The sequence below is a fragment of the Elephantulus edwardii genome, unplaced genomic scaffold (genome assembly GCF_000299155.1).
Source record: "Elephantulus edwardii isolate Elephantulus edwardi_28Jun2011 unplaced genomic scaffold, EleEdw1.0 scaffold00189, whole genome shotgun sequence".
NCBI classification, from domain to species: Eukaryota; Metazoa; Chordata; class Mammalia; order Macroscelidea; family Macroscelididae; genus Elephantulus; species Elephantulus edwardii.
The window spans coordinates 2,936,100-2,950,304 of record NW_006399939.1 but is presented as its reverse complement, the minus strand read 5'-3'; the positions used below and the strand labels follow the sequence as shown (position 1 = coordinate 2,950,304).

Genomic DNA, 14,205 nt, shown 5'->3' with positions numbered 1-14,205 from the left:
CATGACTTGCAGGCAAGAGTGAGGAGTCCATCATCAGGACATAATCAGGGTACAGCTCCTAGGACCTTGGGCAAGTCACTCCTATAAAGTGAGGAAGCACCCCCATCTCCCGATCCCCCAGCTCTGATATTCAGCTAAGACATCGTGAGAAAGACCACAGGCCTGAGTGCACAGCTGCCTGGGTCCTGGCTCTCAGTATCACCAGACTCAACATCCTCATCTGTAAAATGGGGGCAAGGATGGCATCTGTGCATGTGGAGAAGGAGACCCAGTGGTACAGTGGTGATGCACTTGGCTGTAAACCAAAAGTTGGGGAGTTTCAGACACCACCATCACCACCCCACCCCCACCCCCCACACCCCACCCTACCCCACCCCAGCCACGTTCCATCTGAGAAAGGCGTTGCAAGTGAGCTTCTATAAACATCACAGCCTTGGAACGCCTATGAGCTGTCTGCTCTGTCCCTGCTTCCCCGTGAGTCAGAATCAAGCTCAGAGAGACAGGTTTGGGGTTTTCACACCCTCACTCGGAGCCAGAGCTGGTCAGAATCAGCTGCAGAGAATGCATGAGGATGAGTTCTGGAGTTGGACGTGTAGAGTAAGAGCAGCAAGAAAGAGACTGAGGTCAGAGACATTCGCTTGTCTTATCCAGAAGTATCCTCCTGTGCCTTGTAAGCCAAGCCCCAAACCGGCACAGGGATGCCCACAGTTAGCGACCTAGAGGACACAGAGCCACCGCCCTAGAGAGTTTCCAAAGTTAGGGAGTCACCATGAGTTGGAAACTTCATTGCATGTTCAATCGATTTCTGACTGCAAACGTTGGTAGAAAACATCTATTTCCTCCTCTTTGGCTCTGGTTGTTGGTGCATGTATTTGAATGATAGTGGTATTCACTGGACTTCCTTGTATGCATATGGATATTATCCTGTCACAACATTATATTTCAAGACTTTTTTAACGATGAAAGCAACCCCATTTTTCCTCTTCTTTTTTCTCTCTGGCATAAAAGATCATATGATTGTCTGATTCAAAATATCCTATGCCAGTCTGTCTCATTTCACCAAGACCTAGCATGTCAATATTTACGCTTTCCATTTCTTTCTTAACAATGTCCATGCTTCTCACATTCCACGTTCCAATCACTAGTATCTGCTTACAACTGTTGCTCCTCCGTTGTGCTTTAAAATTTGAGGGCTGAGCCTCAGGTGTCATATCTGCTAGTCTACCCTATGTGTGCTCTTTTGTACCCAGGGTTTTCGAAGGCCTGTTATTTCAGAAGTGGATGGCCAATCTTTCTTCTTGTCTGTTTTAATTTGAATGCTCAACTTTAGAACAATATCTGACAGACAAGCATTTTACAGAAAGAAACAGATAAAAGACATTTTCCCATTATAGAAGTAACCAACGGTTTCAGTGTCACCCCACCCCACTCCATCCCACTTACCTTGGCATGTATGTTTAGACCCATCTCTTTCCCTGATCCACAGGCATCCCCTTCCACTCCTGCCTGCCCCATCCACCACTACCCCAAAAGCCCACCCTTGGTGGCTTAGGTCTCGATTAACATCTGTGATGCTTAACGCTTCACGCTGCTGCTGGTTCCTCAGGTTTCTGTCAGTCTCTCCTGAGTTTAGGAAGCTCTTCAAGCTGCTCTGAAGGAATTGGAAAGAAAACAAGGCCCCAGGGATTTATGGAATATCAATTGACGTATTTCAACAAACAGATGCTACCCTGGACGTGCTCATCACGTTGTGCCGAGAAACCTGGAAGACAATTATCTGGCATACTGACTGGAAGAGATCCATATTTATTCCTATCCAAAAAAAAAGGTGACCCACAGAGTGTGGAAATTATCAAACAATATCACTAATATCACATATTAGCAAAATCCTGCTGAAGATTATCCAAAAATGACTGGAATAGTGCATTCACAGAAAACTACCAGAAATACAAGCTGGGTTTAGAAAAGGCTGTGGCATTAGAGACATTATTGCAAATGTCAGATGGATCTTGACTGAAAGCAAAGAGTACAAGAGGAATGTCTGTGTTTCATTGACCATGCAAAGGCATTTGACTGTGTATATAACTACAAATTATGGCTAACCTTGAGAAGAATGGGAATCACAGAACTCCTGATTGTGGTCATGAGAAACCTTTGTCAGAACAGAGCAAGGAAACATTGCATGGTTTAAAATCAGGAAGAAAATGCATCAAGGATAAATCTTTTCTCCATATCTTTCCAATCTGTACTCAGAATAGATCATACAGGAGGCTGGACTCTATGAGGAAGAGTATGGCATCAGGATTGAAGGAAGACTCATCAACAACTGCATTATGCAGATGACACAACCTTGCTTGCTGAAACTGAGGAGAACCTGAAGCATTTGCTGAGGAAGGTCAAGGACTATAGTCTATGGATTGAAGTTCAACATCAAGAAGACAAAGATTCTCACCACTGGGTCAATTGGCAGCATCATAATAGATAGAGAAGAGATTGAGGTTGTTAACAATTTCATCTTGCTTGGCTCCACAATCAACACTTTGACACCTGCAGTGAGGAAATCAAAAGACTAATTGCACTGGGGAAGTTTGCTCTCAGAAACCTCTACAAAATGCTAAAGAGCAATGTCAGTCCAGAAACTAAGGTGCACCTGATTCAGGCCATGGTCTTCACAATTACTTGCTATACATCAGATAGCTGGACAATGAATAAGAATGACAGAAGAAGAATCAATGCCTTTGATTTGTGGTGCTGGGAACATACCAAGGGCTGCCAGGAGAACAATGGGGCGTCTTGGAGAAGGTGAAACCAAGTTGCTCCTTGGAGGCAAGAATTTTGAAGCTCCATTTCACATACTTTGGACACATGGCTAGGAGACATCAGTCCTTGGAGAAGGACATCATGTTTGGAAGGGTGAAGGGACAGTGCAAAAGAGGAAGACTTCAGGTAAGATAGATTGACACTGTAACTGGGGTAATGGGGGTAGGTGTGTTGGAGTCACTGAGACTGGCTCAGGATGGGGCAGGATTCAGAGCTATTGCACATAGGATCGCTATGAGTCACAGGCAACTCAATGACACATAAAAATAACATGAGTTGGAGTTAACTTAACCACAAGTAATCTTTATGGAAAGAAGTAAGGCTTAAGCACTTGGCTCTAACTGAAAGTTCAGCAGTTCAAACCCACCAGTCACTCCACAGGAGCAAGTATGGCTATGGGCTTCCACACAGATTCCAGCTTTGGAAACCCCCTGGGCAGTTCAGCTCTGGGCAGAAGCAGGCTGTCTCCTGAGGGCAACTGGGGAACTCAACCCATCAGCCCCCACTTCCCTACCAGTTGAGCACTGAACCACTGTTTCCCCATGAGTTACAGACTGTTATTAACCTGTTTTACAGAAGAGAAAAGGCCCAGTAACTAGTCAATATCACACCCTTGGGATTTCAACCATGATCCATCCAATGTCAGTCTAGCCTGTTCCAGTGTTCCTCACTGTTTGTCATCTTCAGAAATGGCTGAAAAAGGAACCTGAAGCCCAGAAAAAGGGTGGTGGGGCGAGGGGTTGCCGTACAAGGCACATACGAGCCTGGCTGGCGGAGGGTGCAGGGGTACAGCTAGAAAGTGTGGCTGAGCAGACAGGGGAGGCTGCTGTGACCAGGGGAAGACGGGGCTGCAAGCTGGTGACAGCCCAGGAACATTACTGGGATCTCATTCCACCTGGCCTCCCGCACCTCAACCCAATCTAATACCCCACCCCTTCTGCCCCCTCCCCTCTCCTAGGCCTCCACACACCCTGTTCCCAGGAAACCATCCTCGCCCTTCTGACCTCAAACTCCCTGGAATGTGGTGACCTCCACCCAAATTTTCCCCAGGGCCACATCCAGTGCAGACTTCCTGAGGAGGGCTGCTAATAAAATGCATGAGATTTGCATGCTATTTGCATACACTTATAAGGATATTCAAAGGAAGGCTTATCAAGGCTGCTTTCCCAGTCCTTATCTCTCAGTTTCTTCTAGTTCCTTCCAAGCCAGCCCTAGGCACCAGCCTTGCTTCCCCATTCTAGAATGTGCCACTAAACAAGGGGAGTCATGTTTAAAAATAGATGTCAAATAATAATAATAATAAATTGCTATGCAATGAGTACACCCAGCCCAACCACCTCCCCAGCTCCAGCTCAGCCCCAACTGAGAGGCGGACAGAGGCTCAAGCAGACCCGTTTCCAACAGCCCCTTGACTAACTGGCACAGTGAAGGAGCTCTGGTGGCTTAGTCTGTAGCATGTTGTGCTGCTACCCCAAACAGCAGCGTTTCTCTGGAGGTTCAAATCCACCGGTGGAGAAAGATGGGCAATCTCCCCAACTATTTGTAGCATCCCAAAAACACAATGGTGGGTCAGCTACGTGTCAGTTCCTACTTGACAGCAATGGGTTTGAGCCTTTGATTTGGGGGATTTATCTTAAGTCTGTGCACAAGCCCACAGTGTACTCCAAGTGATCCATGTGTCCTCGAGTCACCTGCAACTCTATGTACATCCTGAGCCAATCTCACTCTGACACCCCTATCCCCATTACTCCAATCACTGAGTCAATGCATCTCATAGAGGGTCTTCCCCTCCTGCACTGTCCCTCCACCCTCCCAAGCATAATATCCCTCTCCAAGGACTCACTCCACCTTGCAACATGCCCAAAGTATGTCAGACAGAGCCTCAGAATCTTTGCTTCCAAAGAGCAACTTGGTTTCACGCTCTCCAGGACAAACATGTTCATTCTCTTAACAGTCCACAGTATATTCAATACTCTTCTTCAGCACCACAACTCAAAGACATTGATTCTCCTTCTATCATCCCTAGTCATTGTCCAGTTTTCTGATACATAGCACATAATTGCAAAGACTGTGGCCTGGATCAGGCACATCTTAGTCCCCAGACTGACACAGAGACCCATAGGACAGGGTAAAATTGTCCCAGAGGATTTCCAAGGCTGTTAGATTTACCAGAAGAAGTTATCCTGAGCTGTAGTGTTGGAGAAGGATAGTGAATATCCCATGGCTTGCCAAGAGAACAAACAAGGACAGCTTGGACAAAGCGTAGCCAGGGAGCTCCTTAGAGGCACGGAGGGAGAAGCTTCATCTCATGTGCTCTGGGCATGTCGTTAGCAGAGGTCAGTCTTTGGAAAAGGACATCATGCTTGGAAATGGAGAGTTGGTGAGAGAGAGGGAGATCCTCAGGGTGGTGGATTGGTACAGTGACTGTAACAATGGGCTCAAGAATACCAGGGTCTCTGAGGCTGGCACAGAAGAGGGCAAGGTTCACATATGTTGTTCATAGGGACGCAATGAGTTGTACTCAACTAGGTGGCACCTAACAAAAACAACAACATTTACCAGAACACACTGCTTTATCTTTCCCCTTCGAGCAGCTGAGGCATTCCAACTGTCTCCTTCCCATTAGCATCTCAATGCTTAACCCATTGTACCACCACAGCTCCTCCTTCTGCACAAGAGCTTTCCAAATAGTGAATCCCCAAATTAGAGACAAAACCACCCATGGCCAATCTGCTGGAGACACCCCTTGCACTTCCCCCATCAGAGGCCCAGCTGGCCCTTGAACCACATGCGGAACAAGCAAGCATGGAGCGGATGGGGACAACAGCTGGACGCTCGTGGGAGAGTCTCTCTATGGATCCTCCTTCCAAGCAGAAGGAAGCTGCAGGAGGATGGGATAAGTGTTGCTCCCACTCTGTACATCTGAAACATAAGCCCGTGTTCACTTGACGTCAACCAGCAATGACAACAGAGAAGGGAAGTAACTTGCTCAAGGTCATTCAGCTGGGAAAGCCTGGACCTGGCAGTGGAGCTGAGGTCTAACTCCACAGCCTTTCCACATCACCACAGTCATCTCTTTAGCAAAATATGCAGTCAAAAGAAAGGGGATAGAGAGAGTGTACAAGGGAAAGCACAGTAGGGGCACTGAGGGTCGTCCACCGTGGGTCAAGGGCAGCTGGGATCTACTCTGTCAGCTTCAGAGCAGGGAGGAGGATTTGGACAACACCTGATCCAGGGCATACTCTCACATGCCCCCAGAGCTGAGGCAGACCTTCAGTGACTGGACAGGGTCAAGGACAGTAGGGAGTGGTGGGGACTGTGGTGAACTGAGGGACGGCAAGCCTAACTTAATCCCAGTCCATCTTGGTCAGGCATACATTTCTTTTTAAAGAAATACCAGAAACCAAATTAGTATGTGAAATCTCCTTATTTGTGGATGTTGGTTTAGTGTTTAGAAAAACAAATAGACTCTGTTGAGACAAACAAAACATGATTGCTTCTTGGGCCCAGGTGACAGGCCGCAGTCTGTAACCTCAGAAAACCCACTCCCTTCATCTCACAAAAACACAGCTGCGGTCTGATGCCCTGCTCTCTCCAGGGCAGGCACAGTGAATCTTAGGGGACATCACTGGCAGCCCATCCAAAATCAGCTCCTGGACAGCCGAGTCTCTGGACTCCTAGACCAGTGCCCTTCCTATCAACTCATCACTGCTCCCCTGTTTGCTGGTCCAGGTGCTGTTTTTAAAAATGCAGAAGAAAACAGATTGCAAGTCTAATTGCATCCATGAACCTCTTTGTCACAAGACCAGAATAATGGGGCGGTACTCAAATATTTTGGTCAAGGACACAATAATGGGATCTTAGTCAAACAGTGACTGTAATAAAAGATGGGCTCAAGTTTATGAGAGATGCTAAGGATGGCACAGCATAGGACCAGGTTCAAATCTGTTGTTCAGAAGGTCTCTATGAGTCACAGTTGACACAACTGCACATAACAACAATGACAGTCAAAAGGAGGGGAAATGTGGAACAGAATGTCAAATCCACTCTGGAAACCAGACATGCTGAATACATTGAGACTAGGAGAATCCCTGAGTCTACTGCCTAGAAACAACTCTCAAGACCTGAGCCTTAAATGAAATGACAATTTAGCTCAGTTATTAATGTTTGCCATGAGCACTGCACTCTTTTAAAGAATTATCTACAGAAAGTTACATGAACAACAGTAATTGAAAAACAAAAAAGAGAACTTTATGGGCAACGTTAAAAATTGACTGAGTTTAAGTTAACTTGAACTGTGTTCACTACTAAGTTATGGTGGTGGAACAACCAGTGTAGAGAGTATAAGACTGGGGACACAATGTAAGGAATGTAATCTTTTTATCACTGGAAAAAAAGATGGAATGCTTCACGAATTTGTGTGTGATCCTTGCTCCGGGGCCGTGTTAATCTTCTCTGTATCATTTCAATTTTCGTATGTGTGCTGCTGAAGCAAGTACAGAATGTAATAATTTTTAATGCATGTGACCTGTATGAATTGTTGAATAGATATATATTTTGATAGGGAGCTCTAGTGGTCTAGTGATTAAGGAGGTGCACTGCCCACTCTAATGTACTTGGTTCAATTCCACCAGCTGCTCTGAGGATGGAAAATGGCCAGTTTCCTCCTCTGTGACTTACAGCCCCTGCAAATCCATTGGAGGTTCAGCTATGAGTCGGTTCCAAATTGACAGCACACAATAACAATAACAACAATAACAATAACAACAGCATGTTTTGTTGAGTAGACTTTCAGCCAAAAAGTATTTGCTTCAAGTTCTATTTTCTATGTTCCAATGTCAAGGATTGAATTGCGTCCTCCTAAAATACACGCATGTAATGATATAATGTGGAAGCTACCACAATCTGCTAAATCAAGGAGTTGTAAGAGCATAGAATGCAACACTCCAACCCATCACAGTAAAGGAAGTGTCCCTAGGGTGTAGCCTAAGATTAAAGGGGAGAAAAGTGAGCTGAGAGCCCAGAATAACCAAGAATTGCCAGGAGTGGAGCTGGACCTCAGGTCTAGACTCGGGTGTCTGTGGGAGGAAGTTCCTTGACTGAGGATGGTCAAGCCACATGGAGATCTGCAGAGGACATTGGTTCCAGAGATGAAAGAGTCAACAATCTTCCTCCAGGACCAACAGAGAGGGCTCGCAAAAATGAACCACATTATTTGGAATGGAATGGAATGGAATGAAATGGAATGGAATGGAATGGAATGGAATGGAATGGAATGGAATGGAATGGAATGGAATGGAATGGAATGGAATGGAATGGAGGATACATGCTCTTCAGCAAATCCTTTCTTTCATGATATCTGCACGTATGAGACTGGCGAGTCCCAGCTCCTAACGCAAGGGTGGAGGTGGAGGCTGTAGCTGCCTGTTGTTGAGCAGCTGCATCTTCAGGCAAGCCTGTGTGTGGTGAGGAGAGTCACTCCATAGCATTTCCAAGGTTATGCTCTTCTGGGATCAGGTGTCTCTTTCTGAGGGATCTCTGGGTGGGTTTGAACCATCAACCTTTTGGTGGGTAGTCTAGCACTGAACCTTTTCTTTGTGCCACCCAAAGACTCCAGAGTGACTGTCTTCTCTGCCAGTTGGAATTCTGCTTCATGATTTGGGGGAACAGACAACCTTAAGAGCCTGGCTGTTCACAGACACAGGTCACATGTTGTTAGGTGTCACTGAGTCGGTGCTGACTCAGCAGTCTTAGGTACAACAGAGCTAATTCCTGCCTATGCCACCTCCGCCCGCTCTGCCATACATAAGCCCATCGATCAATCCATCTCATCAAGGGTCTTCCTCTCTTTCTCTGTCCCTCCACCCTTCCAAGTATGACGTCCCTCTCCAAGGACTGGTCGGTCCCTCCTTGCAACATGTCCAAAGTATGTCAGACGAAGCCTCAGAATCCTTGCCTCTAAGGAGCAGCCTGGTTTCACCCTCTCTAGGATGAACCTGTTTGTTCTTTCAGCAGTCCATGCTATGTTCAATACTCTTCTCCAGCACCACAGCTCAAAGGCATTGATTCTCCTTCTATCATCGCTAGTCACTGGATCTGCATAGAAAAGCAGAAAGAAACCCAAACCACTGGTTCGAGTCCAGCTCACCACAATCGTGGGACAGCATAGAACTGACTGGGTTTCCAGGGAGGCACAGCTTCTTTACAGAAGACGCTTATCTGACTCCCAAGTAAGGCCTGGTGGGTTCAAACTGCAGATCTTTTTGGTTAGCATCCATCCCAGTGTTTTAACCACAGTGTCACCAGGGTCGCATGGGCACATGGGGTACCTTGGATTTGTCTCGCATCAGCTGTGGTTAAGCTGCACTCCAAATACAAGGTTGGGCTGGGACTGCCCCAATGTCTCTGTCCAGCTGGTGAACTCAAGCAACGTGCCTGTGTTAGCAGCGCAGCTCCTTACCCACCAGGCCACCCACCAGAACTCCCTCACAGGCTCCCTTAGAAAATGAAAACCGTCCAGCTGCTAGACAGACTTCTTCTGGCAAAGAAGACGGTGCCCTCTAGGGCATAAAACCTGCCATTGATTTAATTCCGCCTCATCTCAGACTGTTAAGACAGACGGGAACTGCCCCACAGGATTTCCTAGGCTGAAATCTTTCTCTTCTATCAAGATTACATACAAATTTACAATCTTTGTGAGCAGGTTGTTGGGAGGGGCCAGACCTTGGAGGAGAATATCAGGAGGAGCGAGGAAGACCCTCAACAAGATGGATTGACCTAGTAACTGTAACAATGGGCTCAAGTATACAGAAGATGATGAGGTTGGCATAGCATAGTACAAGGTTCAGATCCATTGTTCACAAGGTCATTAAAGTCATGCCCAACTCAACAGTTCTTAACAACAACAACCATCTTTACCAGAGCAGACTGCCACATCTTTTTTGGAGGTGCGATAAAACCACTGCTTAATGAGAAAACCGCTGCACCACCAGGGCTCCTCTACGGGGAAGAAGAGAGTGTGACATCCCCACCCTTCCACCCCACGGCCTTCCCTGCTCCCCGGGAGGAGGACTTGCTATCTGGCCTGCTGGGAGGCAGGTAGCAAATATTGCAACCAACGGCGGTTTCCCATTAACTGCCTTAAACGGCTCTCTGCAATAATGTTGGTGTAATCCGTAAGATTCAATTATGGTTATCAAGCAATTAGGTGCACCACAGCGAGGATACTGCATAATTAATGCTCAGGCCCCATCCGGCAGCTTCTGAAAGTGAGGCAGATAACACAACTCGATACCCCCAGCTCGGCCCAGGATGGAGGATGTGGGGCTGGGGCTGCCCTCCACTCCCACTCTGAGCTTGTACTTTCCAGGGCATCCTTCCACTGCTAGGGGTCTCAGCACTTAAGCATTGGTCTCTGCAGCAGATTCAAGTCCCACGCTTTCGAAGCCTCAATTTCCTCACTTCTTAAATAGGAAGACTGGCAATAACTCACCTCCAGGAGCTGTTAGAAAAACTGGTTTAGAGAGCATGCATTTTGCTTACGTGGTTCATGTGGGGTCATTTCTATTATTCCTCTCTCTGGGCCCTGCCTGCCGGTGCAATGGTTAAGAACTCAGCGGCTAAGTGATATATGTAGGAAAAGATATGGAGAGATTGAAACTCTCCTGCACTGTTGGCAGGATTGTAAAATGATACAACCATTCTAGAAGGCAATTTGGAACGTCTTCAAAAGGATGAACATAGACATCCCATATGACCCAGCTATTTCACTGCTAGGTATATACCCCAAGGAAAATAGAACTGAGACATAAATGGAGGTTTGTACATTGATGTTCATAGCAGCATTATTCACAATAGCAAGAAAATGAAAACAACCTCCATACCCAACAACAAACAAATGGAATAAGAAGGTGTGGCACTGTCAGACAGTGGAATACTATGCAACACAAAGGAACAATGATTTTGTAAAATACTATCTAATATGGGAGAGTTAAGAAAGCCTTATGCTGAGTGAACTAACTCAGTCTCATAAGGATAAATACTGCATAAGACCACTGTAAAAACAGAAAAATAAATGAGCAAGGAGTTACAAATGTTCAAAAGGGGGAAAGGTGAGCAAGAAAAGAGAAAAGGGAAGGAGGGAAATCATTAGGATAGCAAAGGTTAGTGGGGTAAAAGATGGGGTAATAATAGGCTTTGTTGTTGTTGTTCACCATCAAGTTAGAACCCACCTATAGCTGACCCTCCAGTGGGTTTTCAGGGACACTTAATTACGTGGGAGGAGATTGTCCATCTTTCTGCTGAGGAGCTGCTGGTGGACTTGAGCCACATGCCTTCGGGACTGTAGCACAGCTTGTGCCACAAGGCCACTAGAGCTCCCTAAATAACAAGCACAGATCAATAGAAATTAATGATATAAAATGCAATGTATATGAATGATTGTACAAAGTAGAATGTGCATGAATAAAACACAGTATTAATTAAAAATTGTCTAAAACTTCATGTTGCATAATATTTTATGAGTTCATTGTTTTCCAATGCTGGGTAATATTCCCTTGTGTGAATGTACCACAAGTTTTCTATCCATTCATTTGTTGATGGGCACTTGTGTTGCTATTGTGAATAAGGCAGCAATAAACATGGATGTGCATTAAAAAAGTATAGAAAATACAATTTACATGCAAGAAACACAATGTAAAAAAGCTTAAAAAACCCCACAATGTACATGAATGATTGTAAGCAAACCATTAAAAATATAAGAGAAAAAAAACCCAAACTCAGCTGCTAACCAAGAAGTGAATGGTTCAAATCAACCAACAAGTTGTGTGATAAAAAAGACCTGGTGACATGCTCATGTAAAAATCGCAGTCTGTTAAACATTATGGGCAGTTTTTCCTTGTCACATAGGATCACAGTAAATCTGAATCCACAAAGGCATCATCAAATGATTGATTTCTCCACGGTCTTGCTAACAGTGTGGTTCCAGAACTTTCCACAAGAGGGTAGTCGTGAGCTAGAATGAAAGAATCCTTTGGGCGGCTGATCCTTAGTTGGGGTTTGGTGCCCTGGGTGGGCTGGAACTCAATACTGACCTCTCATACAACTGAATGAGACCCTGACCAATCCTGCATCATCGTCACAGTCTCTGCTGTGCTATGACATCAGTCTATTTTATTGAGGATCTTCCTTTTTCATTGACCTTCTCTTTTACAATGGGCTATTCAATACTCTCCTCTAACACCACAATTCAAAGGCATCAGTTCTTCCATTTTCCTTATTCAGTAGCCAACTCTCTCATGCACATGAATAAAACATGGCTTAGATCAGGCAAACCTTTGTCTTTAACGTGACATCCTTACTCATTAACATCTTAAAAAGGTTCTTGAGAACAGAACATGGCCCAAGGAGACAACACATTGTTTGATTTCTTGACTGCTGGCTCTATGGGTATCGACTGTAAATTCAAATAGAACGAAATGTTTGACATTACCAGTGTTGTCACTGTTCATCATGATGTTGTTTGTTGGGCCAGCCGATACTGACAAGGGGGAATTTCAATGTTAGGAGAGATCCACCCTCTAATTTGTAAACTGAGAAAACAGGCTTTCTCAGGGCAGGGGGCCTTGCTGGAGTGCTCACAGCCAATGGCCCCGTTTCCCTCCCATGGGCATGGTTACGACAGGTGGAAGCAGAAGGCTGATCTGAGGAGCGGAAGGGGAAGGCTGGAGATGTGGACAGCAAGCCCTCTTCAGACTTTGTCATCTGCAACTTCTAGCTCTGTACGTTGGTCTCCCCGTGTATGAACAATGTGCTTTCCCCACCTGACGCTTCACAAGGTCCCTGGAAGCTGCTAAATAGTCCCTCCTGTATCCATACACATCTAGCACTTTAGGTTTCTGCCTTTGTCTTTATTTTTTTTGTTGTTGTTGTTCTTTGTCTTTATTTTTATCTCAACTCTGCCATGACCTCTCCAGAATTTTTTTCCTAAAGCGCCCCCCCTCCAGCTGTGTTTTATTTGCATATGAACACTACCGTTTGGAACGGCCTCATGTATTCATTTGCTTACATATTTACTTTGTCTCACAGAAGAATGTGACCTCCCTAAGAGCAGGGAAGTGGGGTGTCCTGTTCACCCCTACATCCTTGAACTTGGGACAGGACTAAGGTGGGCCTTTGATCATGGAATGGGGCCCTGCTTCCCAGGAGCAGCAGCCTCAGCTGCGTGCCTGTGCTGCCCTCTGGTGGCACGGCCGCCCAATCGCACCTGGCATTTTCATCTACCTGTCACCAGCCCCTGTGAGACTCAGGGAATGAGCTGGGGAAGATTTTTTTTGTCTCCTCCCCACCTCCCATCTCCCCCCCGCGCCGCCCCCAAGGTTCATCCCACTTGGATTCAGGTAAGTAAGGAGCTCTCTTGGGCACATAGTTTTGTTTTGTTTTTTTTAGAGGGAAGCAAGAATACGACTTTAATTTAACATCCACAGTGACACTGCCTAACAGCACAGAAAGAGTTAATGTCCTCAGTGACCCCTACCCACCTCTTTCAGCCTGTCTGGAGTGGGAACAGCCAAGGATTTGGAAGAGGTTCAGAATACAAAGGGTGGATAACAAGCCTGGGAAGAAGCCTGGGTATGAAGGCGGGGCTGGAGGGCTGGGAGACCCCTAACACAGGTCTTCAGCAGTGAACATGCCCTTGGCTCTGCGCAGGATGGAGTCCTTGGTGACGTCCTAAGGGTGCTCCTTGAATGGGTGCTCCTTGGATGGGATCTCGAGGAGGGCCGGGATGGAGCACTGGTGGGCATCCAGCACGTGCCACACCATCTCAGCGACTGATGAGGATGATGCCGATGTCGTCTCAGTTCAGAAACTGTCGGAAAGTGTCTTCGATCTCGTTGATGGCTGTATCCTTTTCTACCACCAGGAAATTAGGATGGCTGTTCTTGTTAAGTTCTCCTATGCCACCCAGCAGAAAGCCAGTCACTGTGTCCTCATCTCCAATCACCTTGATGAGCTTCCCATGGCCCACCATCCTCTTGGCCAGCAGAGACCTCCCAGCATCTGCGCTGGCACCTAATATTTTATGACTTGCCTCACATTTAATAAAGATTAATTTATCCCATGGAAGATGTATTTCCTTGGGCAAGTCCACTCTCAAGTATCTCCCCAATATGCTGATGAGTAATGATGTCCGTTTGAAGACTAAGGTGTGCCTGATTCAGGCCATGGTCTTTTCAATCATCTGCTATGCATCAGAGAGCTGGACAATGAATAAAGACGACAGAGGAAGAATAGCTATCTTTGAATTGGGGTGTTGGAAAAGAATACTGAATATTCCACAGACCACCAAAAGAACAGATAGATATATGTCTTGGGGAAAAATGCAGC

General features: G+C 46.0%; 1 pseudogene; it reads right to left on the bottom strand.

Annotated features, from left to right (window-relative positions):
• Nucleotides 1-13,482: 13,482 nt before the first annotated feature.
• Nucleotides 13,483-13,849, bottom strand: LOC102869797 (annotated as a pseudogene).
• Nucleotides 13,850-14,205: the final 356 nt, after the last annotated feature.